General features: G+C 42.0%; 1 pseudogene; it reads left to right on the forward strand.

The window, feature by feature from the left end:
- Nucleotides 1–2073: 2073 nt before the first annotated feature.
- LOC122225712 lies at nt 2074–2173 on the forward strand (annotated as a pseudogene).
- Nucleotides 2174–26294: the final 24121 nt, after the last annotated feature.

Here is a 26294-nt window from a genome sequence, read left to right on the forward strand (position 1 = left end):
TTAATAGAGTCAATTCCCTTTCTTCTGCCTATGGCTGGCATGGCATTTATTTATCTCTCCTTTTACTCTTTTTTTTTTTTTTTTGTACATTGTCTTGATATGTTTCATTGCCCTTTACTTTTTTTTTTTTTAATTTTTTTTTTAACCTTTATTTATTTTTGAGACAGAGAAAGACAGAGCATGAACGGGGGAGGAACAGAGAGAGAGGGAGACACAGAATCCAAAGCAAGCTCCAGGCTCTGAGCCATCAGCCCAGAGCCCGACGCGGGGCTCGAACTCACGGACTGCGAGATCGTGACCTGAGCTGAAGTCGGACGCTTAACCAACTGAGCCACCCAGGCGCCCCTGCCCTTTACTTTTTAACCTGCCCATGTTTTTATATATAAAATTGGTTTCTTGTGGATAGTATACGATTGCTTGCAGATAGCATATCTTGCTTTTTTCTCATCCAGTCTGACAATTTCTATTTTTTAATGGAGTGGTTTTTAATTTTTGTTACCTTTTATTATTTTCAGAGTTTATTTATTTATTTTGAGACAGAGAGGACACGAGAAGGGGAGACGCAGAGAGAGAGGGAGAATTCCAAGCAGTCTTCATGCACGGTCAGCACAGAGCCTGATGCGGGGCCCGAACCCATGAAACCATGAGATCATGACCTGAGCCAAAACCAAGAGTCAGATGCCTAACCAACTGAGCCACCCAGAGGCCCTTAATGGAGTAGTTTTTTAATAAATTGAGTTATACTTGATATATAACAATGAATTAGTTTTATATATATATATATATATACATATACATATATACATATGTGTATACATATATGTAAACACATATATACATATATGTCTACACATATATATACATATATATACACATATATACATATGTGTATATATATGTATATATATGTATATATGTATGTATATGTATGTATATATATGTATGTATATATGTATACATATATATGTATATATGTATATATACCATTTACATTCAGTGTAATTATTGATGTGATTGGGCTTAAATTTAGCATTTTAGTATTTGTTTTCCACTTATCCCAATATACTCTTTGCTCTATTTTTGTTTTTTCTTCATTTGTATTAACCTAATTTTTTCATGATTCCATTTCTCTCCACTACTGGCTTACTAGTTATATTTTCTTTGAAAGTTGTTTTTAGTGCTTGGTCTAGGACTTACAATATCTAACGAATCGTAACTAATCATAGTCTACCTTTATTTTTATTTCTTAAAAGATTATTTTATTTTATTTTATTTTATTATTTTAGAGAGAGAGAGAGAGAGAGAGAGAGAGAGTAAGCAGTGCAAGTGGAGGTGTGGGGCAAAGGGAAAAGGAGAGAGAGAATCCCAAGCAGGATCCGTGTTCAGCATGGAGCCCGATGCGGGGCTCGATCTCATGACCCCGGGACCATGACCTGAACCGAAGTCAAGAGTCGGACATTTAACTAACTGAGCCACCTCGGTGCCCATAAAAGATTTCATTTTTAAGTAATCTCTACACCCAACATGGGGCTCGAACTTACAACCCTGAGATTAGGAGTCACAGGTTCTGTTGACTGAGCCAGCCAAGAGCCCCCATAGTCTCCTTTTAAATAATCTTACATCATTTCACGTGACATGTGAGAACAGTGCACTTAAACCCGTAGTTAAAACAGCACACTTCCATTTTCCTCCTCTTGTCTTTGGTGAAATTGTCGTCATACATCTTGCTTGTGCATATGTTATAAACCCCACACACTTTATCACGTTTGCTTTGGTCAAATATCTTTTAAAGAAATTAAGCAGGAGAAAAGAATGTTTTTGTTTTCTTCCCCATTTCTACTATCTCTGTTGTTCTTTATTCCTTTGCGTGGAATAAAATTTCCACCTGTTATCGTTTTTTTTCTGCCTGAAAAGTTCCCCTAAAATTCTTGCAGCATACAAGTGTCAATTTTGGTTTTGTTTTTGTTTGACTAGGAAAAGCATTCTTTCACCTTCATTTTTTTTCTTTTTCCTCCCTTGCACAGTATGCCTACAGTTTTAATGTTGGAACCTGTACATTTATAAATGCACGGAGTGCTCAGTTTGTCAGCACATAAACTTGGACAACACGGGGAAAATCGGCATGGCCCCTGCACAAGGATGACATGCAAATTGAGAAGCATTCCACCCTTTTGTACTGAACACAGGTCACTCGAAAATGGTTAACATGGGGGCCCCCGCGTGGCTCAGTCAGTTAAGCGCCAACTTTGGCTCAGGTCGTGATCTCATGGTTCACGAGTTCAAGCCCCACGTGGGGCTCTGGGCTGACAGCTCAGGGCCTGGAGAACTTCGGATTCTGTCTGTCTGTCTGTCTCTCTCTCTGCCCCACTCCCGCTCCCGCTCCGTCTCTCTCTGTCTCAAAAATAAACATTGAAAAAAACAGGCTAACGGAGTAAATTTTATGTTATGTAAGTTTTATCATAGGAAAAAAAATGCATAAAAATGGGTCTAGGAGGGTGCCTGGCTGGTTCAGTCAGTTGAGCATGTGACTCGTGATCCTGGGATTGTAAATTCAAGCCCCATGTTGGGGGTAGAGATTACTTAACATCTTAAACAAGAAAAAGAAGTATGTCTAGAAATACACATACAAAACTTTTACCATTGGGCCACTCCTTGGAAGAGGGGTTGCGGGGGAGCAGGCAGAGGACAACTTCCAGATCGTTTCTTCAGATTTTTTTAAAATTTATTTTGAGAGGGTGTGGGTGAGCAAGGGGCAGAGAGCGAGGGGGAGAGAGAGAGTTTCCTTGAATTTTTAAACCTTTTTTTTGGAGGGGCACCTCAGTCAGTTGAGCATCTGACTTTTGATTTTGGCTCAGGCAATGATTTCAGAGGCATGGGATCGAGCCCCATGTCAGACTCTGTGCTGAGTGTGGAGCCTGCTTAAGATTCTCCCTCTGCTCTCCCCCCTGTGCTTGCTGTCTCTCTCTAAAATAAAATGAAAGGGGCGCCTGGGTGGCTCAGTCCGTTAAGCGTCCGACTTTGGCTCAGGTCATGATCTCGCGGTCCACGAGTTCGAGCCCCGCTTCGGGCTCTGTGCTGACAGCTCGGAGCCTGGAGCCTGTTTCAGATTCTGTGTCTCCCTCTCTCTCTGACCCTCCCCCGTTCATGCTTTCTCTCTGTCTCAAAAATAAATAAATATTAAAAAAAAAAATGAAATAAAAAAGAAGAAAAAAAACACTAAAAATTTTTAAAGCTTTTTATTTGCAAATTATTTCAAATATAGAAAAGTTGCATGAGTAAGAATATTACCAAGACTATCTCTGTACTGCTTACCGAGACTTACCTACTGTTATCATTTTATCTACCTACTGAATTCATCTCCTTCATATATGTGGGCGTGCACACACACACACACACACACACACACACATATATGCAATCTGTGGGGAGATGATTTAAGTCAATGCAATCACATCCTGTTCCTCAACAAAATTTCCACCTGGGGGAGCCTGAGTGGTTCAGTCGCCCCTCTCCCCACCTCTCCCCTGCTCATGCATGCTCTCTCTCTCGTTCTTAAAAAAAAAGAAAAAAAACGTCCATCCATTGATTTCTGCTGAATGGGTCTTTCCTACGATGGTTGCAAAATGGTTCTTTTCCACGGTATAAAATGGTTATTTTCCAACTCTCAGTTGGTTAAGCATTTAACTCCATTCTCATTGATCATTTGACACTTAGTATTCTACTTTAAGCGGGAACCCACCAGCTATTTACATATTTATCACAGGTATAGACTCCCAAATACCTATTTTTTCAGTAATTTATAATTCACTCTTGTATTTCATTATTTCGGTGCTCTAACTGTCCCAGGTTTGGCCGGTGGAGTCCCCAGGTGCTCCTGCAACCCTGTGATATGTGATGTCCACCCCCTTCATCATGTTGAGTACTTCCTTAATCTCTGGCCTAAAAAGATTTTCCAGGCGTTTGTTGTATCTACCTGCCCCAGCCCTGAATTCAGCCATTTCTAGGAAGACCTTCGGTTCCTTCTGATGAGAGAAGGTATCAGACACCAAGATCTGGGTGGGAGGTATGCTCATTGTTCCCAGAGAATCTTTGCTTCTTGTACTTTTCAGCTGGGTGAACAAGAAAGTCAATGGATATTTATACATGTACATATACACGTACAAATATCCATGGACATTTTTGTATATACATAAGTACATATTCACGAGGACACATTTTTTGGAAATAATGAATTCATAATTTCAATTTCATTTATCCCTATGAGGTTTCTTCTTGCCTTCTTCTCTTCCATACTTATTTGCACGTGGCTTTTGGGTTTTTTTTCGGTGAGAACCTTGGATCCCCCAAATAATATATTTACTTATTTGCTCAATTGCATGATCTAAAATAATCTCAGAATTGCTTCCTCCTTGCCTCTATACAAAACAAACGTACTGAAAAGAGTACAGGATTTAACTGTAATGTCCTCCATGCCCTCTTATCCCACCACAAACCGAGGGTGTTACATATAGTCAAATACTGTGTTTGTACATTGCTCGGCTTGTCCTTCCTTTTTTTCTATTTTCCTTCTGTGTTGTTATACTATTCATTTGAAATCTAACCAGGCTGCTTTGTTTCAGTTTGCTCTCTCTTTTATATTGGGGCATTTCCATTACATTCCCCTTAGAGTTAACCAGCTTCATGGTTTTCTGGTTTATTCTTTCTGTGTTTCTTTTTGTAAAGGCAAATAGAGATTTTCTTATTTTTCCTGCTACTATGGTTTTTTTTTTTTTTTTTTCTTTTAAAACGCAGCTTTATTGGGGCACCTGGGTGTTTCAGTCTATTAAGCATTCGATTTCTGCTCAGGTCATGATCTCACTGTTTATGAGTTTGGGCCCCGCATCCAGCTCTGTGCTGACCGCTCACAGCCTGGAGCCTGCTTCGGATTTTGTGTCTCCCTCTCTCTCAGCCCCTCCCCTGCTCACACTCTTCTCTCTCTCTCTCTCTCTCTCTTTCAAAAATAAATAAACATTAAAGAAATTTAAAAAATTAAAAATAAAAAGCAGGTTTATTGAGGCATAATTTACATGGTATAAAATTCACCCATTAAAAAAAATTTTTTTTGTTTAATTTTAGAGAGAAGGCACAGTGGGGGAGAGGGGCAGAGGGAGAGAGAGAGAATCTCAAGCAGGCTCCACATTCAGTGTAGAGCCCAATGTGGGGCTCAATCCCACAGCCCTGGGATCATGACCTGAGCTGAAATCAGGAGTTGGATGTTCAACTAACTGAGCCACCAGGTGACCCTAAAAATCACCCATTTTAAGTGGCATCTAGATAAGTGTAAATAAATTTATACAGACGTGCAATCATCATCACCACAGTCCAGCTTTAGAACACTGCCATCATCCCACCAGTTTCTCTCACACCCATTCGCTGATGGTCCCCACTCCCACCTCATCCCCAGTAACCACTGATCTATATTCTGTCTCTATAGTTTTACCCTTTCTATAAATTTCATATCAATGGAATCACACAATATGTAGTCTTAGTGTCTGGTTCCTTTCACTTAGAGTGATCCTGTTGAGACGCATTTGCGCTGTTGAATGTATTAGCAGTTCTTTTCTTTTTATTGGCAGATTGAATGGATATACCGCAACCTATTTACCCACTCACCAGCTGATGGACTTTTGGGGTGTTTCCAGCTTTTTGCTTCTCATTAATAATGCTGCTGTGAACATGTGTACAAGTCATGGACACAAGTCATTGGACAGACATGTTTTCATTTCTCTTGGGTAGATACCTAGGAGGAAAATTGCTGGATCATATGGTAAGCATATGTTTAACTTAAGAAACTGATGAACTGCCTTCCAAAGTGCTTGTATTATTTTACATTCCCACTAATGATGTATTTATATTTTTTAACATTCATTGGCAAACAAATGTATTCTCATAAAGTTGCTGAAAGTTCATAGCTTAGGTAGGCTAGTTGTTGTCCTTATAATCTTGCTTATTTTTTACTTATGTAGCCCTTTCTTTGTAAGTAGTTCAAAGGTAAGTCAGACTATTCCTTGTTGAAGTATGATGAATTCAGAGTAAATGTGACCAAAAAAAAAAAAAAAAGCCCACTAAATTGTTTCCCCTTTCTTAGTAGGGAAAGAAATGATACAGATGACATTATTAAGGAAAGAACTTTCCACCCTCAATCTTTAAACATAAAGGTTGATTTCATCAGAAACTTGAGTTTACATTCTTTTTGAAGGGAGGACAGGAAGTGAAATTAGTTTATGGAAGGAAGTACCTCTTATAAATGGTAGATACTCGGGAAGTTGACTATAGTTAGGGTAGGGTCATTAACTTCAGATTTTGAGAAATCAGAAGAGAATTCAAGAATCTAAAGATTTTTAAAGTTTATTTGTTTACTTTGAGAGAGAGTCAGGGGCGCCTGGGTGGCTCGGTCGGTTAAGCGTCCGACTTCGGCTCAGGTCATGATCTCACGGTCTGTGAGTTCGAGCCCCGCGTCGGGCTCTGTGTTGACAGCTCAGAGCCTGGAGCCTGCTTCGGATTCTGTGTCTCCCTCGCTCTCTGCTCCTCCCCTGTTCATGCTCTGTCTCTCTCTGTCTCAAAAATAAATAAATATTAAAAAAAAATAAAAAAGAGAGAGAGAGAGAGAGAGAGAAGGCACTCGCATACCTGTGAGTGGGAGAGGGGCAGAAAGACAGAGGGAGATTGAGAATCCCAAGCAGACTCCACACTGTCAGCACAGAGCCTGCCTCAGGGGGCTCGAACTCATGAACTGTGAGACCATAACCCGAGCCGAAATCAAGAGTCGGATGCTCAACCGACTGAGCCACCCAGGCGCCCCGAGAAATCGAAAGACTTTTAAAAGGAGAAAATATGGGTCTCAACTTGGTGTCTTCGTTTTGAAAGGAGAGCCACGGTGGTTGCAAAGAGGCAATCCTAGACCCGCAAGCCACCATTGCTGAACTCAGCACTTACACCAAGAGTGGGATAAAGGCCAAGTCTTCCTGTGGTGCCCTCACACGCAACTGGACACAAACACGATGCTCTTTCAGGGCCTCACAGCATAGCTGGACAGAACTGCAGCCTCTTGAGAACCAGAGCTCGCTTCATGACGGCCCTAATCCCAGTTAGCTTCCACGTGGCACACTGGGGACATGGCGGGTGTCAAGTCACCAACCACAAAATCCATCTCAGTTCAGAGTCTGTTAGTTTTTTTTATTTATTTATTTTATTTAAAAAAAAAATTTTTTTTTTAACGTTTATTTATTTTTGAGACAGAGAGAGACAGAGCATGAACAGGGGAGGGGCAGAGAGAGAGGGAGACACAGAATCTGAAACAGGCTCCAGGCTCTGAGCAGTCAACACAGAGCCCGACGCGGGGCTCGAACTCCCGGACTGCGAGATCGTGACCTGAGCCGAAGTCGGACGCTTAAACGACTGAGCCACCCAGGTGTCCCCACAGTCTGTTAGTTTTTAAACGATCTTTAGCTGGGGGCACCTGGGTGGCTCAGGCGGTTAAGCCTCCGAATTCTCGGGTCGTGATCTCCCAGTTGGTGAGTTTGAGCCCCATGTCGGGTTCTGGGCTGACTGCTCAGAGCCTGGAGCCTGCTTCGGATTCTGTGTCTCCCTCTCTCCCTCTCTGCCTCTACTCTGCTCACGCTCCTTCTCTGTCAGAAATAAATAAACATTAAAAATATATATATTAAAAAAAAACGATCTTTAGCCAAATTTAAAAAGAATCAGGCATGCCTGGCTGGCTCGGTCAGAAGAGCACGTGACTCTTGATCTCAGGGTTGTGGGTTCGAACCCCATGTTGGGTGTAGAGATTACTAAAAAAAAAACTTAAAAAAAATAATCAGAGTTTGCCTTCAAAAAAAATCTCCTCACATCTCTTTTCAAAGTTTTTCTTTCTGCTTCTGATACTCCTTACCTGTTTTTTGCCCCTTTTTTGCCTAGATCATAGGTCATTTTCTTGGGACTGGACTTAGCCAAGATAGATCTTAGCCAATAAAACTCTCTTTCATAAAAGGTCCACTCAAAATTATTAAACATGTATCCTGTGCTTCAGCGAAGTGAGGAGTATTTGGGCAGTAAAGGGGTTTTCATGGCACCCTTTAAAATACGTCATACAGACAGATAGTTTCCTTCTCATAGGCCTGGCTCTTATAAGGCACTTATGTACAGGAAATAATGGATCCAGTGTTTTTAAGTTTTTAGTTTTTAAGCAAGAGGAAAATGCCCTTGGGAGTTTAGAGTCTATTGGGCAAACTGAGTAAAAGTATTTTATATGCCAGGAAAATGATCTGTCTATTTATCTATTATCTATCTATCTATCTATCTATCTATCATCTATCTATCTGGTCAACTGTAGCTTTCAGAGATGTACTTAACTGCTGAGTAATAAAGAGAAAAATTGAAGGATAGTATAGTATGTGCTCAAAAGGAATGGCTGATATGTTTTAGTTGGCAAAATGCACGTAATTATTTTGTAGTGCCTATTTTTAATTGGAATTCTACATAGTTTCCTTGTTTTCGGAAATCGTCTAAAATACACACACACACACAGGGGTGCCTGGGTGGCCCAGTCAGTTGTGCATCTGACTCTTGATTTTGGCTCAGGTCATGATCTCATGGTTTTTGAGTTCAAGCCCCCGCATCTGGCTCTGTGCTGACAGCACGGAGCCAAGATGGCAGTATTTCTGGTCTGGTTGGGCGGTAAGTAGGTCGATTTGAGGATTGGTCCCAAGGTGCTCACATCTAACCTGTGTTCATCTGGGCTTACTCAGATGACTTATTGTGACCAGTGGCTCAGTCGTGAACACGGTACAGCAGGGGGGAAAGCCATTAATGCTCTCTGGGATACTGGCAACTCCCACCTTTTCCTTTTGTTCTATACTTTCTATCTTCATACAAAATAGCAACTTTTACACTTGTGACGGAATAAGTAAAATCGATCTAGACTCATAACTTAGGAGTTATTTTAAGGTACACTTGACCACTCCATTGCTTTCAAGTAGTTCCAGAATTTTATTCTTCTCTGGGAAATCTGGCGATGGCATCTGACTTTCCCCTCTATCCAGTGATGTGCTGGTCAACGTTCAACAGCTAGTTCCCTAAAAAATAAAAAGCCCTGATTTATAGCATTTGCTGATTTCCAGGGTGCAAATATTCCCAACATGGCTGATTTTAAGCCAGCAGTATGACTTCCTTTAACACGGAGTGGGAAAGAGGTACATATGCCCTTATAGTATTGCCATCATACAGGTTAAATAAAGGCAAATATTGTGATGTCGTAGGTAAAACTAAAAGGTAGCAAAATAACTAGGAAATGATGAATTTTGAGTATTTCTTCCCGTTGCTTTGAATATAGTTTATTTATGGTCCATTGGTAGAATTTAATTTTTACAATGATTACGTTTAACAGCCAGTTTGCAGAACTCCCGCAAATGTAATCATTGGTTCTCACCAGCCAGCATGAACTGGCTCCAGCACCTTCCGTGCCTCATTGTATCTCAGCTTCACCGATGCCTAAGAAAGGGGGGGCCTGTGGGCTCCTGGAACACTCTGAGAGAAGCAAAGTGGGGAGGGCGCTGCAGGATGGGGAGGACCGGCTCAGACTCCATTGTGTCTCCATTGTGGGTTTCCTACCGCCTTTTGATCGTCCATCAATCTCCAAATACCACACATTTAGTTCTATTTTCTGACATTTCTCTCTTTAAAGCAAGGCGGGGAGAACACTGGTCCTCAAGTTCTACCTCAAGTGTCTGCTCTGAGAGTAAAGTTCCCGAAGACAACTCCTTCATTTATGTTCCAGTTGTGAAAAGGTATCATTGTTTAATGGCAACACATTAGAAAGCCATTGTTGGCTGTTACTATTTAAAGCTTACGCTCCTGGTTTGTCTGAACTCCCCTCTCTTGTTTTTCCTTGTGTGCGTATGGTATTTTTTGTTTTGTTTTTTTTCCTATAACTCTGTCTCCCTCTGGTTTTCTAATTTTTTGAAATCTTTTTCTATTTGTCTTCTCTCTCTGGGTCTTCTTTTTATTTTTTTAAAAATGTATTTTATTTTAGAAAGAGAATGAGAGAGAGCCCGAGTGGGGGAGGGGGCAGAAGGAGATAGAGAGAGAGAGAGAGAGAGAGAGAGAGAGAGAGAGAATCCAAAGCAGGCTTCACATTTAGCACGGAGCCTAACATGGAACTCAACACCTCATCCCCGGGATCATGACCTGAACCGAAATCAAGAGTCACTCAACTGACTGAGCCACCCAGGCACCCCGCTCTGTGGGTCTTCTAACGGGTCCATAATACAGAACCAATGCATACATTTTTATTATTTGTTGTTTTTATTCAATAGAATGTTATGTTTTCTTCTTAATTTCAATACTATGCGAGCAGTATGTGTTCTCTTTCAAATAAGAAAACAACATGAATTTTATTCGTGAGTCCCTTGAAGGATTTGTTGGGTAATTGCCAATCGCCTTTGAGAGAGAAAAAGAGTTTATCTACACCCTTTCTAAACACTCTATGAGTTCAGCCTGAAAGAACACCGCTCAATGGTCAATTCATAGATGTAAGAAATCAAAATTTTTAAAAAGGATTCAGGAGGCTGGAGCAGGGTGGTACCGCAATATGTTATGAAGCATAACCTCAAGCCGTTTTTACCAAAAATTGGAAGAAAAAAATCTGGAGATAGTGTAATCATGAAAATTCTGTTCAGCACCAAGGTTTGAACCAGCCAATGACCTTTTAATCAAACCTCTTGAGTAATTTGACTCCCTGATTTGTAAGCTGTTCTTTAAATAGCAAGAAAAGATGGCTGAGGGCTAAAATCCATGCCACATACGTGTCTCAATCAGGGAGAGCTGCTCACGGGGCATTCTGCTGGAAGGGTGAGAAGGGCAGAGAATGCCAGACAATCGCAGGTGCCCCAAGAATGGCCAGAGTGGTGCCTAGACAAAGATGCCATTTTTCAAGGTTAGCACAGATGCAAAGTTTTGACTCTGCAAGATCAAGAAGGAGGACTGCATTTCGATGAGACCTTCGCAGATGCTGTGAACACTCTCAGAATCACATTTGAGAACAGAGAACTATCCAGAAGGGAAGCTCTACAATTATTAATATCTTATAAAACAAGACCTACCAAGAATAGTTACATACCCTGAGTCATTTAATCGATGGAGATGAAATGGAAAACTTCTGGAGGACAGACACCTCCAAGTTCTGGGCCAACAACTCCACCAGCCCTTATTTGGCATGTAAAACAATTATGAAAACCATAGCCTCTTTAGAGAATATGCAGATATTAGATGTTGAGGTCTTAGTCCATTCAGGCTGCTATAGAACAAACGTATCACATATCAGGTGGCCTACAAACAACAGAAATGTATTTCTCAGAGTTCTTGGGGCTGGAAGTCCAAGATCAGGATGCCTGCCTGGTTGGGTGAGGACCCTTTTCCAGGTGTAGACTTCTCATTTTAGTGTCACAAGGTAGAAGGGACAGGGAAGCTCTGTGGGGTCTCTTTAGAGCACTAACCCCATTCACAAGGGCTCACGACCTAATCACCTCGCGAAGACCCCCACCTCCTAATACCATCACATTGGGCATCAGGATTTCCACATACGAATTTCGGGGGGAACGCAAACATTCAGACGATAGCAGGGCCTGAGACCGTCGCTTCCAGCCTTTAGCAGATGCGCTCAATTAAGACCTATCTCATGGAGACCAACAGGCACACTTATTGAAACAGCCAGAAAAACCTCTCTCTCCTCCCCTGCTTCTCCACCCCTAACCCAGGAAAACTGTGTTAGAGAATGAGAGTCCAACCTAGGGTCAAAGTCAGGTTCGTGTCTTCTTTCTTTGAAGATTTCCAGGCCTTAGGGTCTCCTTGCAGAGATGGGTCCGGGATGGCTGTTAGTGGATGTTGGGACACTCAGGGGACAGGAAACAGAGGGGAATGTTGGCTCTTCTCATTCATGCAGGAAAGAATGGTTTGAGCAAGACACCATAGTGACTCTTCATGGGTGAAACGTGGCCTATTGGATATCAAGGACGTCAGGTTTTCCCCCACATGCCTTGATGGGGTATAGGCAGATGTCCCGTCCTGCATGGGCCAAATTGGAATTAAAGTAGGAGGAATAAATGCTTCTCCTCATGCTAAAACGGGCAGGCATGGTTTTAATTTAGATCAAGGAGATTCAAGTTAGATCAAGAAAGACTCTTCTCTCAGTGAGAATTATTCACAATGAAAACAGTTCTCGCTGAAATACTCAAGATGTGGCTTTCGAGCAGATGCCTAATTAAAGTCAGATTTCTGTATTGCTCATGCATGTACTATAAGGAATTAAAAGAAGCAAATGCAGTGAAAAATAGGAAATCCTGGACACATAAAACATAGAAGAGTGGAGGGCAGTAATCCAACAAGACGGACAATAATTATTTTATAGCTGATCAGGAATGATCTGTTCTCAGAACAAATTAATGAGAGCCTGGGTTGCAATTTGTGTTTATAAAAGAAACCAGAAACGTGTAGGAAAATCAAACTTGAGCCTGTCGCCCGGGAGGAGGGTCCTGTTTGGTTCCAGGGCTTTCCTGGATAACAGTGAAATGCCACTGTTTGTCAGGGCACTCAGGTGTGGTACCAAAACCTGTCTGCAGAGTCACTCGATTCAAAGCACGGATTAGCCTCTCCCCATGTTTCCCGGCATGCCTTAAGTCCCCATTCTTGAGCTATCCGATTCCCCTTCTCAGATGAAAACTCTTCCAGATCTCACCTGTGAGAGGAAGCTGCCTTTCCTTCTGCCAAATGATCCAGATCATTTGTGGTTCAAGGTGATTGTTCCTCCTTGCCTCTAGGTGCCTCAACTTGCAGGGCACCGTTATTCCTTATTCCTTGGGGCTGCAGTCAGAGGAAGATTCTTTTGTGAGTTACGATACAGCTGGTTTCACTTGACAAAGTGTGATGAGACTAATTAGGTGAGCTGGAAACCAATTACTTGTGAGTGCGGGACCAAGAGGCGACTGAAGAGGGAAGGTGGTGAGCTCAAGGGGACGGACGTCTGCTGCCGCCCGACTCATCTGTGACCCCAGGATCGCCACTTAACCACCCTCAGGCGATACCGTGAAAAATTCAAAGAAACGTATAATCGAGCTCATTTTCACATTAGCTGACCGGCTTCCAAATAATATAAAAAAGGTGGGTAGTGGAACTATGAAGTGTCAACAAAATTTTAGAAAATGCATAATTCATGGCCCCGGGCCAGGAAACCATCAATCGTCTAGGCCCATGGGTAAATAATGAAATTGTTATGCTTCATTTAGCTCTCTATCGATTTGGAAGACGGAAAGTGTTTCAGAGGAAATTTATAAACCAAGGCAAGTCTTGATTTGGATTCTCAGCGAGTACCAGAAGCGTCACACAACCTTTATCACTTAGCAACATACACCGTAGATATATACTTTCAAACAACAGGGAATAATGGACCTGGAAAATTGTGTTTTCGTGAAAAACACCTTCAATAGCGTGAGAGACACACGTTTTGTGATCGCGGTCTGCTAATGCATATTTGTGGGACTTCTCTCGCATCTCGGGACCGCTCCCCGTTTTTCTTTGTGAAGCTGTGTTGCATGAGCACCGGCGGAGGTCTGCCTAGGAATTCTATTAGCATTTACTGTAACCACTGTGTAGGGAACACAGATGACTAAAGTCATTGCTTTTAAAGCCCTCTTCACAATTGAATTTTCTGCAGGGAAGCAATACCCCAGGAGCATAATAGATTCCCCCCTCCTTCCATTTACACAGACACTTGCACAGCTAACTAATCAGTCGCCATTCTAATCTATATTTCTGATTTGTTTCCATGCATCACGCAGGCGGGCTATCTTTTGAATTCAAAGGCGACTTAAAGTGAAATAAAATAAACCGCGAGTAAATGACACGGAATTGCTAACAGTAGGACCCTTGTTTACATCCCACATTCTGAAAATATTTTGTTCAGCTGGCTAGGGAAACCACATGGTTGAGACAGACTGGGTGATGATCGGGTTTATTGCCTGGCTGGAACCAGGATGGAAAAAGGGATGGTGTGTGATGTGGCTGTCTGTCACCTCAAACCCAGAGAAAGAACACATTTTCAGCACACATGCGGTCCGTGCTTTCCCAGAAGATCTCTGATCATTCTTGCCAGAGCAGCATCATGTGTGCCTGGCACCGGGCCAGAACGACATGCCGGTCTTTCTGAATCTTTAGATAATAACCGTCTCCTCCTTCCTCTGGTCATCAGTGGATGCGGCTTCTTTTTCCTAAGATTCTCTCAGAGCCCATTTGTTCTTCAAGTCCTTTGTTCCCTCCCACTTTCTGGAAGGATCCCCGAAGACATTCGTATTTCTCCCTGTCCACCTGCACTCGAGGGTCTATTGAGAGGCTTCCGCGTTCTCTCGTCCCACTTTGTCGCTTAACGATAGCTGAGGAACAGTCACGGGGGGGGGGGGGGGGCAAGGACATTGGAAACACAAAGATACTCTTTAATGTGGGCTCCGTGCTGCACGGAGGGACTAGCTCACTGAGCAGACCTGTACCGGGGCGGTGGGGCAGGGGGGTGCAGATAGCATGCAATTGTTTGGTCAAAGAAATGAGAAAAGAGGAGGCAGGGGATGGGGGGGGGGGCGGTGGGGCGGTGAGGATGGAATTTAGAAGGGAAGAATTGGATTTAATACCTTAAAAAAAATCTTTTTTAAGTTTCTGTCTTCCTCTTCTTTTTTTTTTTGAGGGAGAGAGGACAGGAGACAAGCCAAAGTATGCCTCTCTCTCAGCAGAGAGCCCCACACAGGGCTTGAACTCACCCACCAAGAGATCATGACCTGAGCCCAAGTCAGAGGCTTAACTGACTGAGCCACCCAGGCACTCTTTTCTAACTGCGGTTCCTCGTATGGTACAACTCAGAAACTTATTTCATTCTCTATCTGTTAGGAACATACAGGTCCACCCGAGGAGAACCAAAGGCAAGTGTTCTTTAGAGACTGAAGGATGCTGTCAGGATTTTTTTTTTTTCCTTTGAATGTCCTCCTTAAGGACATTTGCATCTCGAGAGCACAGGGATTTCAGGAGCCACAACAGGGAGCCCTGGGGGGGGGGGGGGGGAGGGAGGGGCTGGGGACTGGGGGAGGGCGGGGAGCCTGTGGACTCGCTCAGCCTCCTATATGTCCATGCGTAAACAAGAGAGTTTCCAGGAGCCCCTGTGAGAATCAGAAGAACTGAAACCGGTCCAGATTCTGTCTGTAGGCATTTCTCCAGTTTTCTGCCCCGGATGTGACCCAGCACCCTCACTAGCCTCTCCTCGCTCTGTCCCTGCCGGAGCTGTTCTCAGCCCATCTCTGCTGTCTATGTCGGGGAATCAGGGCTTGTAGAATACTGCCCAGTTTTCCTGTCCTTGGGCCACACTCAGAGGCCTGCTCCCCAGGCAGGGGGTGGCGTGCAAGGCTCCGTGGGCTCCTGCCTTCTGCTCTGTGCTCTGAGATCCTGAGTCCCACAGACCCTCTTCTCCACCCACCCTGAGCCTTTCTGTCTCGCCTTTGAAGCCTGGAAAACAAGCTCCCAACTTATTCATCGAAGGCCAAGAAATCACACTGTAAAATGAGAAAGTAGAAAACAAAGAATTGTGAACAAATTCACTAGCAAATTTATAATTTATAAATGCTTAGAGAAAAATCTCCCCCCTCCTTTCCCGTGAAATAGATTTGTTCATGAAACAGAAGAAAAATGTGTAGTTAATAGTTAACTTAGTTAATAGTTAATAGTTCCTTATTTCTCAGTAAAAGAGGATGTTTGGAATAAACACACACACACACACACACACACACACACACACACACTGAAATAAAACTTTAATTGAGAGCAATAAAAATTAGTATTCCAACTAACACGGCAGAAAGTGGGATCATGTGTACCTAACGAGCTTGAGGAAATGATTTAGAATGTGAAGGAAATAATATATATTTTTTACAGTGTCACTGATGTATATTTAACACTCAATAAAAATTGCCCATTGTAGGCATGCAGTTCGGTGGGTTTTGAGAAATATACACAGTTGGGCAACCACAATCAAGTTTTAGAACACTCGTATCACCCGAGACCTTTCCTGTGCCCCTTTGCCTTCAATCCCTACCCCCACCTCAGCCCCTGTGCCAGGAAACCACCGATCAGCTTTCTATCATTCCAGTCTGCCTTTCATAGAAAGGCAAATCGATGGAATCACATAGTATATATTCTTCTGTGTTTGGCTTCTTTCATTTAGCATGGCATTTCTGAGATTCATTCATGTGTATTTCAGAAAGTCATTTCTATTTACAGTTGAGTCGCTTTTATGGATAAACCACGTTTTGTTTATCCATAGATAAGCATTTGGATAGTTTCCATTGGGGGGGGTTATTATGAATAATGCTACTATGGGCATTCGTGTAAAAGTCTTCATATGGACGTTTGTTTTCATTTTTCTTAGGTAGGTACCTAGGAATGAAAAAGTTGGTAACATACGCTGGTAAATTAGTACATACCTAAGGTAAATCCATACTTTACTTTTAAAGAAGCTGTCAAACTTTTTCAGAGGGATTGTACCATTTTACATTCTCACTGTATCCTCATCAACATTTGATATTAGCAGTTATTTTTATTTTAGCCATTTTAGTGGACGTGTAGTTGCATCTCATTATGGATTTAATTCGTATTTCCCTACTGACCAATGATGTTAAACATTTTTTTACCTGCCTGTTGGCCATTCAAATATTCTTTTGTAAATGTCTCGTCAAGCTCTTATGCTGATTTTCCAATCAGATTGCTTGTTTTATTCTTATTTACTGAGTTTTAAGAGTTCTTTTTATATTCTGAATGTGAGTTGTCAGAAATACATGATGCATATTTTTTTCCTAATCTGTGGCTTGCCTTTTCATTTTTTCTGGTGTTTTCCAAGAAGCAAATATTAATTTTGACGAAGTTCAATTTATTGATTTTTTTTTCTTTTATGTTTGTGCTTTTTATGGCCTAAGAAATCTTTGCCTAACTCAAAGCCACAAAGATATTCTTTTGTGTTTTCTTCTGACGGCAATAATTGGAATAAAGAGGACGCTAAGGAGAGCTACAGGTCCATAAACTATCGTTATGAAAAAAGTAAGCAGAAACAATAGATCAGAAATAATAATAAAAAGTATAGGAGAAAAATCTTTTTAGAAGCCAAAAAGCATTTAACACCTAAATCTGAAATAAATCTAAGGCCAAGTGTCAGGGTAACCCACTCTCGTATCCCTTACCTCTGTCTCCTGAAATGAAGGACTGGAAGAATTTTCTGGTCAGGCTCAGCCTCTGACCGGCTTTCACCTGCTCTCCTATTCCAAACCCTGAGGCATGTGGCTCCCAGAACCCAGCCGTGGCCCCTGCTTTGTGCTCCGGGCCCTCACATGGTCTCTTCTCAGCCATCGAATGGTCTACTGGGCCTTGGAGGGACTCTAGCTGGGAAAATCTCAGCCCCAGCCTGTCCGTGAGACTGACAGCGGGCAGTCCATGATTCTACAGGCTGAAGAGGGGAAGGCACGGAAGGATGTAACTTCCAAAAGAACGAAGCCAGCTTAGCCTAACACTTCTCCTCTTGTCATAGGAAATAACAGAGCACCATCTACAGAAGTTGGAAGAAAAAAGGGAACTTAATCTACTTGAAGGCGGTTCAAAAAAAAATCAGATAGGTATATTTTCAGAATATAGGTGATCCCAGTGTGATTTTGCCAAAAGGCGCCTTCAAATGTGCTCGGGATAATTATGGAGAGGCAAATCAGAGAAGAAATGAATTAATGGGGAGTATGCAGATGAGGGCTGGTAGTATTAAAACCACCCAAAGATGGAGATATGGTTAAAGGTACGAACCAATGATTAGGACAAGGGCTGTTCTTGAAATGTTAAAAATAGCATTAGCGGGGAGGCTGGGTGGCTCAGTCGGTTAAGCGTCTGGCTTCGGCTCAGGTCATGATCTCGCTGTCCGTGAGTTCGAGCCCCACGTCGGGCTCTGTGCTGACAGCTCAGAGCCTGGAGCCTGCTTCAGATTCTGTGTCTCCCTCTCTCTCTGACCCTCCCCTGTTCATGCTCTGTCTCTCTCTGTCTCAAAAAAAAAAAAAATAAATAAACATTAAAAAATAAAATTAAAAAAAAAATAGCAGTAGCGGGGAGCCTGGGTGGCTCAGGTCTTGTTAATTGCTCTTTTCACTTGATGGTCTCCAGGTTTTCATGTCCATAAACTTACGGACATCTTATCTAACATCCCATTCATATTACAATTTCCACAACTATCCTAAAAAAGTCCTTTCTACCTAGTTTGTCCAAACCAGGTTCTGACCCAAAACCATGAAACATGCTTGATCACTACAGATTGTAGGCATGACGTCATATGGCACAACCCCTCTTTGCATGGTACCGACTCATTAAAGAGAAAGACCAATTGAATTGCAGAATGTCCTGCCGTAGAATGGGTCACCCGCTGGATCTACCTGGTACTTTCCACCGCGAGGGTCGTTTAGCGTGTTCCTCCATTCCATAGGGAGATCCCTCCACAGTCGCTAGGGGAGGAAAACAAGTAAAAGAAAGCAAGTAGTAAGCATAGAAAATGACCAGTCTAAAGGAGGTGTGCCAAAGAACGAACGTCTTCCTCCCCGATTCATGTGTTGAAACCTACCCCCTAAAGTGATGCTATTAGGAGGTGGGGGGCCTTGAGGAGACGAGTAGGTTCTTGTAATGAACTTCGTGCCCTTAGAAAAGAGGCCCAAGAGAGCTCCCTTGCCCCCTCCTACCGCATGAAAACATAACAAGAAGTCTGCAACCTGGGAGAGCACCCTCACCCCACCATGCTGGCCCCCCAGCCTCAGATCTCCAGCCTCTGGAACAGTGAGAAATCCATTTCTGTTGTTTATAAGGCACCCAGTCGGTGGTTTTTGTTTCGGCAGTCTGAATGGACGAAGACAGGCATGAAGACGGCGAGTGCAGTAGAACTTCAGAAAAGGGAGAGTGATATTTGAACAGACCCTTGAGTGTGGGTAGAACACGGATGTTATTCACGAAGAGCAGAATTCGGGGAGATGGCCCAACAAATAAAGGCCCAGATAAGGGGAAATATAAGCAGTCTGATCTAATGACTTCAGTCAATTTTTTTCATTCAGAGAATGCTGGGACCCCTTACCAGGATTACTGAATGATACAAGCAGTTGCCATTCATGTTTGCTGCGACATGTAATTAATCGGAAACATTACCACCAGTGTTTAAAAAGGATATTTTCTTTCTCATTGCACCACGAAAGAATACTGTTGTTTCCATCAGGTTTACTATACGAAAGAGTTAAAACAAACGACACTTATTCAGGATGTGCATTTGGTACAGATACGAATTCCCATTTTTTCACCTTCTGGTCGCATTTGATTTGGATTACTTAAAGATGCACCCTGGTCTATACATGCAAGGATGATACAAATCTTCAGAATGCGTTGTATACATGACTGCCCCACTGAAAATCTTTTTCTCTGATAAAACTAGAAAGCCTGTCACAGATCGGAATGGATACGTTCAGTTAGAAGCTAATTGCGTTGAAAATAATGTAGATCTGTGCTTCTGAAAACAAATGACATCAAATGTCTGCTTAAATTTACCTCAGTAATTGATACATCCTCCTCAGATTTGATCATTGAAATGAACAGACTTTAACTTCCACCTTGTTTACCTGAGATTATCATTATAATCCTTACAAGAGGCTTCTAGATGGTGTCTTCGAATGCTGAGAGATCTGTTTTCCTTCAGTCTCCCGATCTGCAGAGTATCATTTAGATACTAAACCTCACAATCATCTTGGTCTCTTCTCTTTCCTTTGTTTCATAGACAACAACCATCCTGAAGTCCCATGGATTCTTCATCTTAAATGTGTCTTGCTGTCATACCTTTTCTTTCTTGTTTATTTATTTTTTAATGTTTATTTTTTAGAGAGAGAGAGACTGCAAGCAGGGGAGGGGCAGAGAGAGAGGGAGCCACAGAATCCGAAGCAGGCTCCAGGCTCTGAGCTGTCAGCACAGCACCCAACGCGGGGCTCGAATTCACGAACTGTGAGATCACGACCTGAGCCGAGTTCAAGGCTTAACCCGCTGAGCCACCCAGGTGCCCCTATTTATTCTTTTTTTTAATGTTTATTATTATTATTATTTTTTTTAATGTTTATTATTTTTGAGAGACAGAGAGAGAGAGAGAGAGAGGGAGCGTGGGGGGGGGGGGGTGGGTGTTGCAGAGAGAGAAGGGGACAGAGGATCCGAAGCAAGTTCCACACTGATAGCATGGAAGCCAATGCGGGGCTTGAATTCATGAACCTTGAGATCATGACCTGAGCTGAAGTCAGATGCTTAACTGACTGAGCCACCCAGACACTCCATAAGTTTTTTTTTTTTAGTTCTTATCATGTACACCCATTGCCAGATGCTTATCACCTAGACTACTGTAGTAATAAAAATTGACTCAAATTTCTGGTTCTTTACTTACATACTTTCTGCCAGCAGACACACACACACACACACACACACACACACACACCCTCCAAAGATTTAAAGAAAATACCCAGACTTCATTTTCCCTGCCAGGAAACTTCTGACCCAGCTTGACTGACCAACAAGTCAGGTCCAACAAGGACTTGTTGCGTCTCGAGCCTGCCCCACATTCACCCCTGACTCCCATCCTTGGCCTCTGCTGTTCTCCTGTCCCGAAGGTGGCTGTTCCTTCTATCAGTTCTAAATCCTGCCTGTAGTTAAAGGTTTATCTCAAGGGCTGCCTGGATGGCTCAGTCAGTTAAGTGTCTGACTTTGGCCCAGGTCATGATCTTGTGGTTCGTGAGTTCGAGCCCCGCATCTGGCTCTGTGCTGTTAGTGTGGAGTCGGCTTAGGATTCTCTGTCTCTCTGTCTTGCTCCTGTGCACTCTCTCTCTCTTACAAATAAATAAATATTTTTTAAAAGGTTTATCTCGAGTCCATGGAGCTTTCTCAGTGGGCACAATGTCTCAATCTTCTGTGAAAGTATGTAATTCAACATATGCATGTCATTTGCTTTGACTTTTTATTATCCTTGGCTTTTCCTAGTTACTTAACTATGTCCACGTATATCTTTATAATCACCTCCTTTGACAAATGACCAGAAATTTGGGACATGTTGCCTGAATTTATCTTGATTTCCTTCCTGATAGCTGTGCATGGGTTGTAAATATACACCACCTGCCCTTAGCTGCGAACTTCTATCTGATTTGACTTCAGTAAGTGCTTAGCTCTCCACATCCCAGCATTTGTCCATTTGTGGGTTAATGGCCTAACGAATTGATTTATTGAAGGGCTGTGACTCAGGGTTCAGGCCTCTCTTGGACACTGGGATACATGAATGAAAAAGGGGTAGCGATTGCTCCTGAGAACTTTACAGTCTACACAGCTTTGGATAAACAAACAATGAAAGTTTTAATTCGGATTTTTTGATTCAGACTGAATGAAACTGAATGAAGAACCACAACTATACGAAACTTGTAAGAAGTTTAAAAACAGCTTTGGTCACTCATATGCAAAACCAACATTAAAGAATAATGGCAAAGTTCATAAGATAGTCAGGATCGTTCATTACCTTTGTTTGTTTGTTTGTGTTTGTTTTACCTCCTTTGTCCTTATATTCTAAGCTTGGAGAGCTGACTTGAAAAATGTGGGGGTGAGCAGGCATAAATCACATGAACTCTGCCTTAATAGTTGTTTTGTTTTATTCATTGAGGTTTTATTTAGGAGGGTGGTTTAAGGGGATGGTTCTCCCTGCATCATGCTGTATTAGAGAAGTCAGCAGAGGCCAGCTATAGTATGTAGGTAAGACCTCCGTCTAGAGCCGTGGTTTATAACCTTGGCAACACATTCCAGAATCACCTGGAGATCTTTTAAAAAGACTGCCTGGTGGGAATGCAAGCTGGTGCAGCCACTCTGGAAAAACAGTATGGAGGTTCCTCAAAAAACTAAAAATAGAACTACCCTACGACCCAGCAATGGCACTACTAGGCATTTATCCGAGGGATACAGGTGTACTGTTTAGAAGGGACGCATGCACCCCCATATTTATATCAGCACCATCAACAATAGCCAAAGTATGGAAAGAGCCCAAATGTCCACTGATGGATTAATGGATAAAGAGGATGTGGTATATATATACAATGGAGTATTACTCGGCGATCAAAAAGAATGAAATCTTGCCATTTGCAACTACGTGGCTGGAACTGGAGGGCATTATGCTAAGTGAAATTAGTCCGTCAGAGAAAGACAAAAATCCTATGACTTCACTCATATGAGAACTTTAAGAGACAAAACAGATGAACATAAGCGAAGGGAAACAAAAATAATATAAAAACAGGGAGGGGGACAAAACAGAAGAGACTCATAAATATGAAGAACAAACTGAGCGTTGCTGGAGGGGGTGTGGGAGGGGGATGGGCTAAATGGGCAAGGGGCATTAAGGAATCTACTCCTGAAATCATTGTTGCACTCTATGCTAATTTGGATGTAAATTTAAAAAATAATAATAAAAATAAAAAAATAAAAAAATACAGTGGATCATAAAAAAAAAGGCTGCCTGGATCTCAGACCAAAACTCTAACTTAACTGGTGGGGAGTGGGGGGTGGGGGTAGAGGGGGGATGGTGTTAAAGGATTCCCAGGTGATTCTAACGTGCAGCCAAGTTTGAGAACCACTGAAGTAGAGCCAGATCGCCAACGCAGAGCTCTGTCCATTCAGAGGGAAGGGGAGTGAGCCGTTGAGGGTCTTTCCAGTGAGCTGGGAGACAAGACAGTACCAAAAAGACCAACGTGGACTTTCCTGGGAAAAATGACAACACATCTGTGAGGGGGTGATTGAAACCCAAACTGTAAGAGGCACCCGTCAGCTAAATAGGAAAGAAACTACATCCCCAGTGGTTAAAAGCAAGTAAGGACAAAATGAATACACAAGGAAAAGGGTTTGAATGAGCCTTATTATGGGTACCAGTGACACGGACCGAGAAGACCTGCAAACTCGTACATCAGTTTGCACTTTGCTCAAAATGTATTTTCTGTTGTGGGAGGGGCAGATGTCAAAACACTCGTTCAATTTTATTTATTTAAAAAAAAATTTAATGTTTATTTTTGAGAGAGAGAGAGAGACAGAGCACAAGCAGGGGAGGGGCAGAGAGAGAGAGAGAGAGAGGGAGACACAGAATCCGAAGCAGCCTTCAGGCTCTGAGCTGTCAGCACAGAGCCTGACGCAGGGCTTGAACCCACGAACCATAAGATCATGACCTGAGCCGAAGTCGGATGCTTATCCAACTGAGCCACACAGGCGCCCCTTGTTCAATTTTATTTTATTTTTATTTTGAGAGAGAGAGAAAGAGAGAACACGAGTGGGGGAGGGGGCAGAGGGAAAAAGAGAGAGAATCTTTATGCTTAGCGTGGAGCCTGATCTGGGACTCGATTCCACAATCCTGGGCTCATGATCTGAGACACATCAAGAGTCAGACGCCTCACCTACTGAGCCACCTAGGCACCCCAAAATACTTGTCCTATTTAAAAATGTCATAATTAGGGGCGCCTGGGTGGCTCAGTCGGTTAAGCGTCCGACTTCGGCTCAGGTCATGATCTCTCGGTTCATGGGATTGAGCCCCGTGCCCGGCTCTGTGCTGACAGCTCGGAGCCTGGAGCCTACTTTGGATTCTGCGTTTCCCTCTCTCTCTCTGTTCCTCCCTTGCTCTCACTTTGTCATTCTCTCTCTCTCTCAAAAATAAATAAAGATTAAAAAATGAAAATTAAAAAAAATAAAATAAAATAAAATAAAACGTCATAATTAAATGTGAGCTGTTTTTACATATACACACTATGTATGTGTATTTTACATTCTTATCAATAAAAATCAGAGTTCAGTCAAAATGTTTAATGTTAGTTAATAGCAGAGTTATATTAGTGGTTCTCTAATGCTTTCATGTGGCAAAGCATCTAGAAATCGTGAGGCTTTTTATTTATTTATTTATTATTTTTTATTATTTATTTATTTATTTATTTATTTTTAAAATACAATTTATTGTCAAATTGGTTTCCATACAACACCCAGGGCTCATGAGGCTTTTTAATGAAATACCATGAAATATGGATAGAGTAAGTATGTAAGAATTAAATATATACTTTTGTGTTACATCAGATACTGTCTCTAATAGGCAAATAATGCCTATATACAATTTATAGCAAGAGTCAAAGATTTAAGAAAAAGACAACTCTATAAAGACCAACAGAGGAAACTATCATCAACCTAAATTTTCATTTGAGTTGTGAAAAAGTCATCACTGCTTAATTCTTTTTAATTTTTTTTCTTTAGCACTTATTAATTTTTGAGAGACAGAGAGACAGAGCATGAGCAGAGAGAGAGGGAGACACAGAATCCAAAGCAGGCTCCAGGCTCTGAGCTGTCAGCACAGAGTCCAATGCTGGGCTTGAACTCACGAATCGTGAGATCATGACCCGGGCCGAAGTCAGATGCTTAACCGACTGAGCCCTTCAGGCGCCCCTTAAAAAAATTTTTTTTTTTCCATCACAGTTTAATTTTTAGGGGACAGAATATCTTGGTTCTGTGCAAGAAAATCAATATTCTTTGAGCGTGTAGCTTGAGAATGACTTCCTTGTATCAGTGAACAAAATGCAGTAATAAGTGCTATGTTCTTGCTTTTCTCGTGATTTACGCAGGGACAGAGCCTAACCCCTGGCCCTGTGTGCCATAAACAACTGAAAAGGAGGTAGCTAACTGTGGGACTCGTAGCCCCAAACACTCTAAGCAGTATAAAATATTAAGTGAGGATTTCACAAGTGAAAAAGGAAGGAAGGGAGGAAGGAGGGGGAACCTGTGTTAAATGATGTCCTTTAGAACCAACCATAAACTCATTTCTGATAAGGGCTCTATTATAAAATGTCCATATCTCATTATACATGTCTTGAACCAGTGCAATAGGTAAGAATCTTTGGTTTAATAGGAATTCATTTTCTATTAGCCATTTCTCTTAAAACAAAAATAAATCCTTCTGTTTAAAATGTCCCATTATGTTAGTTTTCTGTCAGCCAAGTTAAACCCCCTTGAAATTTTTTTCAAAAAGTCCAAAATTTTCCAAGACGTCAAACAGAATTAAGAAAGAAAATCCACAACCCTGCAGATTAGCATATGGCAAAATTTCGAGATACCTTATTAAAAATATACCAAGAGGGGCGCCTGGGTGGCGCCGTCGGTTAAGCGTCTGACTTCAGCCAGGTCACGATCTCGCGGTCCGTGAGTTCGAGCCCGGCGTCAGGCTCTGGGCTGATGGCTCGGAGCCTGGAGCCTGTTTCCGATTCTGTGTCTCCCTCTCTCTCTGCCCCTCCCCCGTTCATGCTCTGTCTCTCTCTGTCCCAAAAATAAATAAAAAACGTTGAAAAAAAAATTAAAAAAATAAAAAATAAAAAAATAAAAAAAATAAAAATATACCAAGAAAAAAAGGCCGTGCAGATAGATTTAAAAATGTGACAAAGGGAGGGGTGCCTGGGTGGCTCAGTCAGCCAAGCACCCAACTCTTGATTTTGGCTCAGTTCATGATCTCACGGTTCATGAGTTCGAGCCCCGCATCAGACTCTGCGTCGACAGTGCTGAGCCTGCTTGGGATTCTCTCTCTCCCTCTCTCTCTGCCCCTCTCCTGCTTGCTTTCTCTCCCTCTCTCTCAAAAGATAAGTAAACTAAAATTTTTTTTTAACTGTGACAAAGGGATACTTTTCTGCATAAATCATTACAATGAATTCTGTTCCTATCTTTAAAAAAAAGTGATTTTTAAAAAAAAGTCCACCTTCGTCAGCAAAGTAAAATTCTTAAAACTTTAGCTATCCACAGAAACCCCGTACAGACTTTGAAATGGGCTGGTGTTCCACCTAATGAAAGGAAAACTGTGATATATCATAGCTGTGCCCCTTGCTGACTTTTAAGTGCAGTAAAGATACCAATTAAAATACAAACCATAAACAAGTTCTGTGTGCCTATTTGCGGGAGATCTCCAATCGTTTGTGTGCTTTATGATTCTCTCACTGATATTTGTGTCTCTCGTTGGTTTTAGGCGCTTCGGATTTAGAGCAGAGAAAACAATGTTTATTACTTCCTTCCATGTTGTGCTTCTTAAGTGAGTTACAGAATATCTCCTTAGACAAATTGAATACTTTTGCATATGCTATACAAGAACAAAGGCCATT

Source organism: Panthera leo, chromosome B4 (assembly GCF_018350215.1).
Source record: "Panthera leo isolate Ple1 chromosome B4, P.leo_Ple1_pat1.1, whole genome shotgun sequence".
Taxonomy (NCBI): domain Eukaryota; kingdom Metazoa; phylum Chordata; class Mammalia; order Carnivora; family Felidae; genus Panthera; species Panthera leo.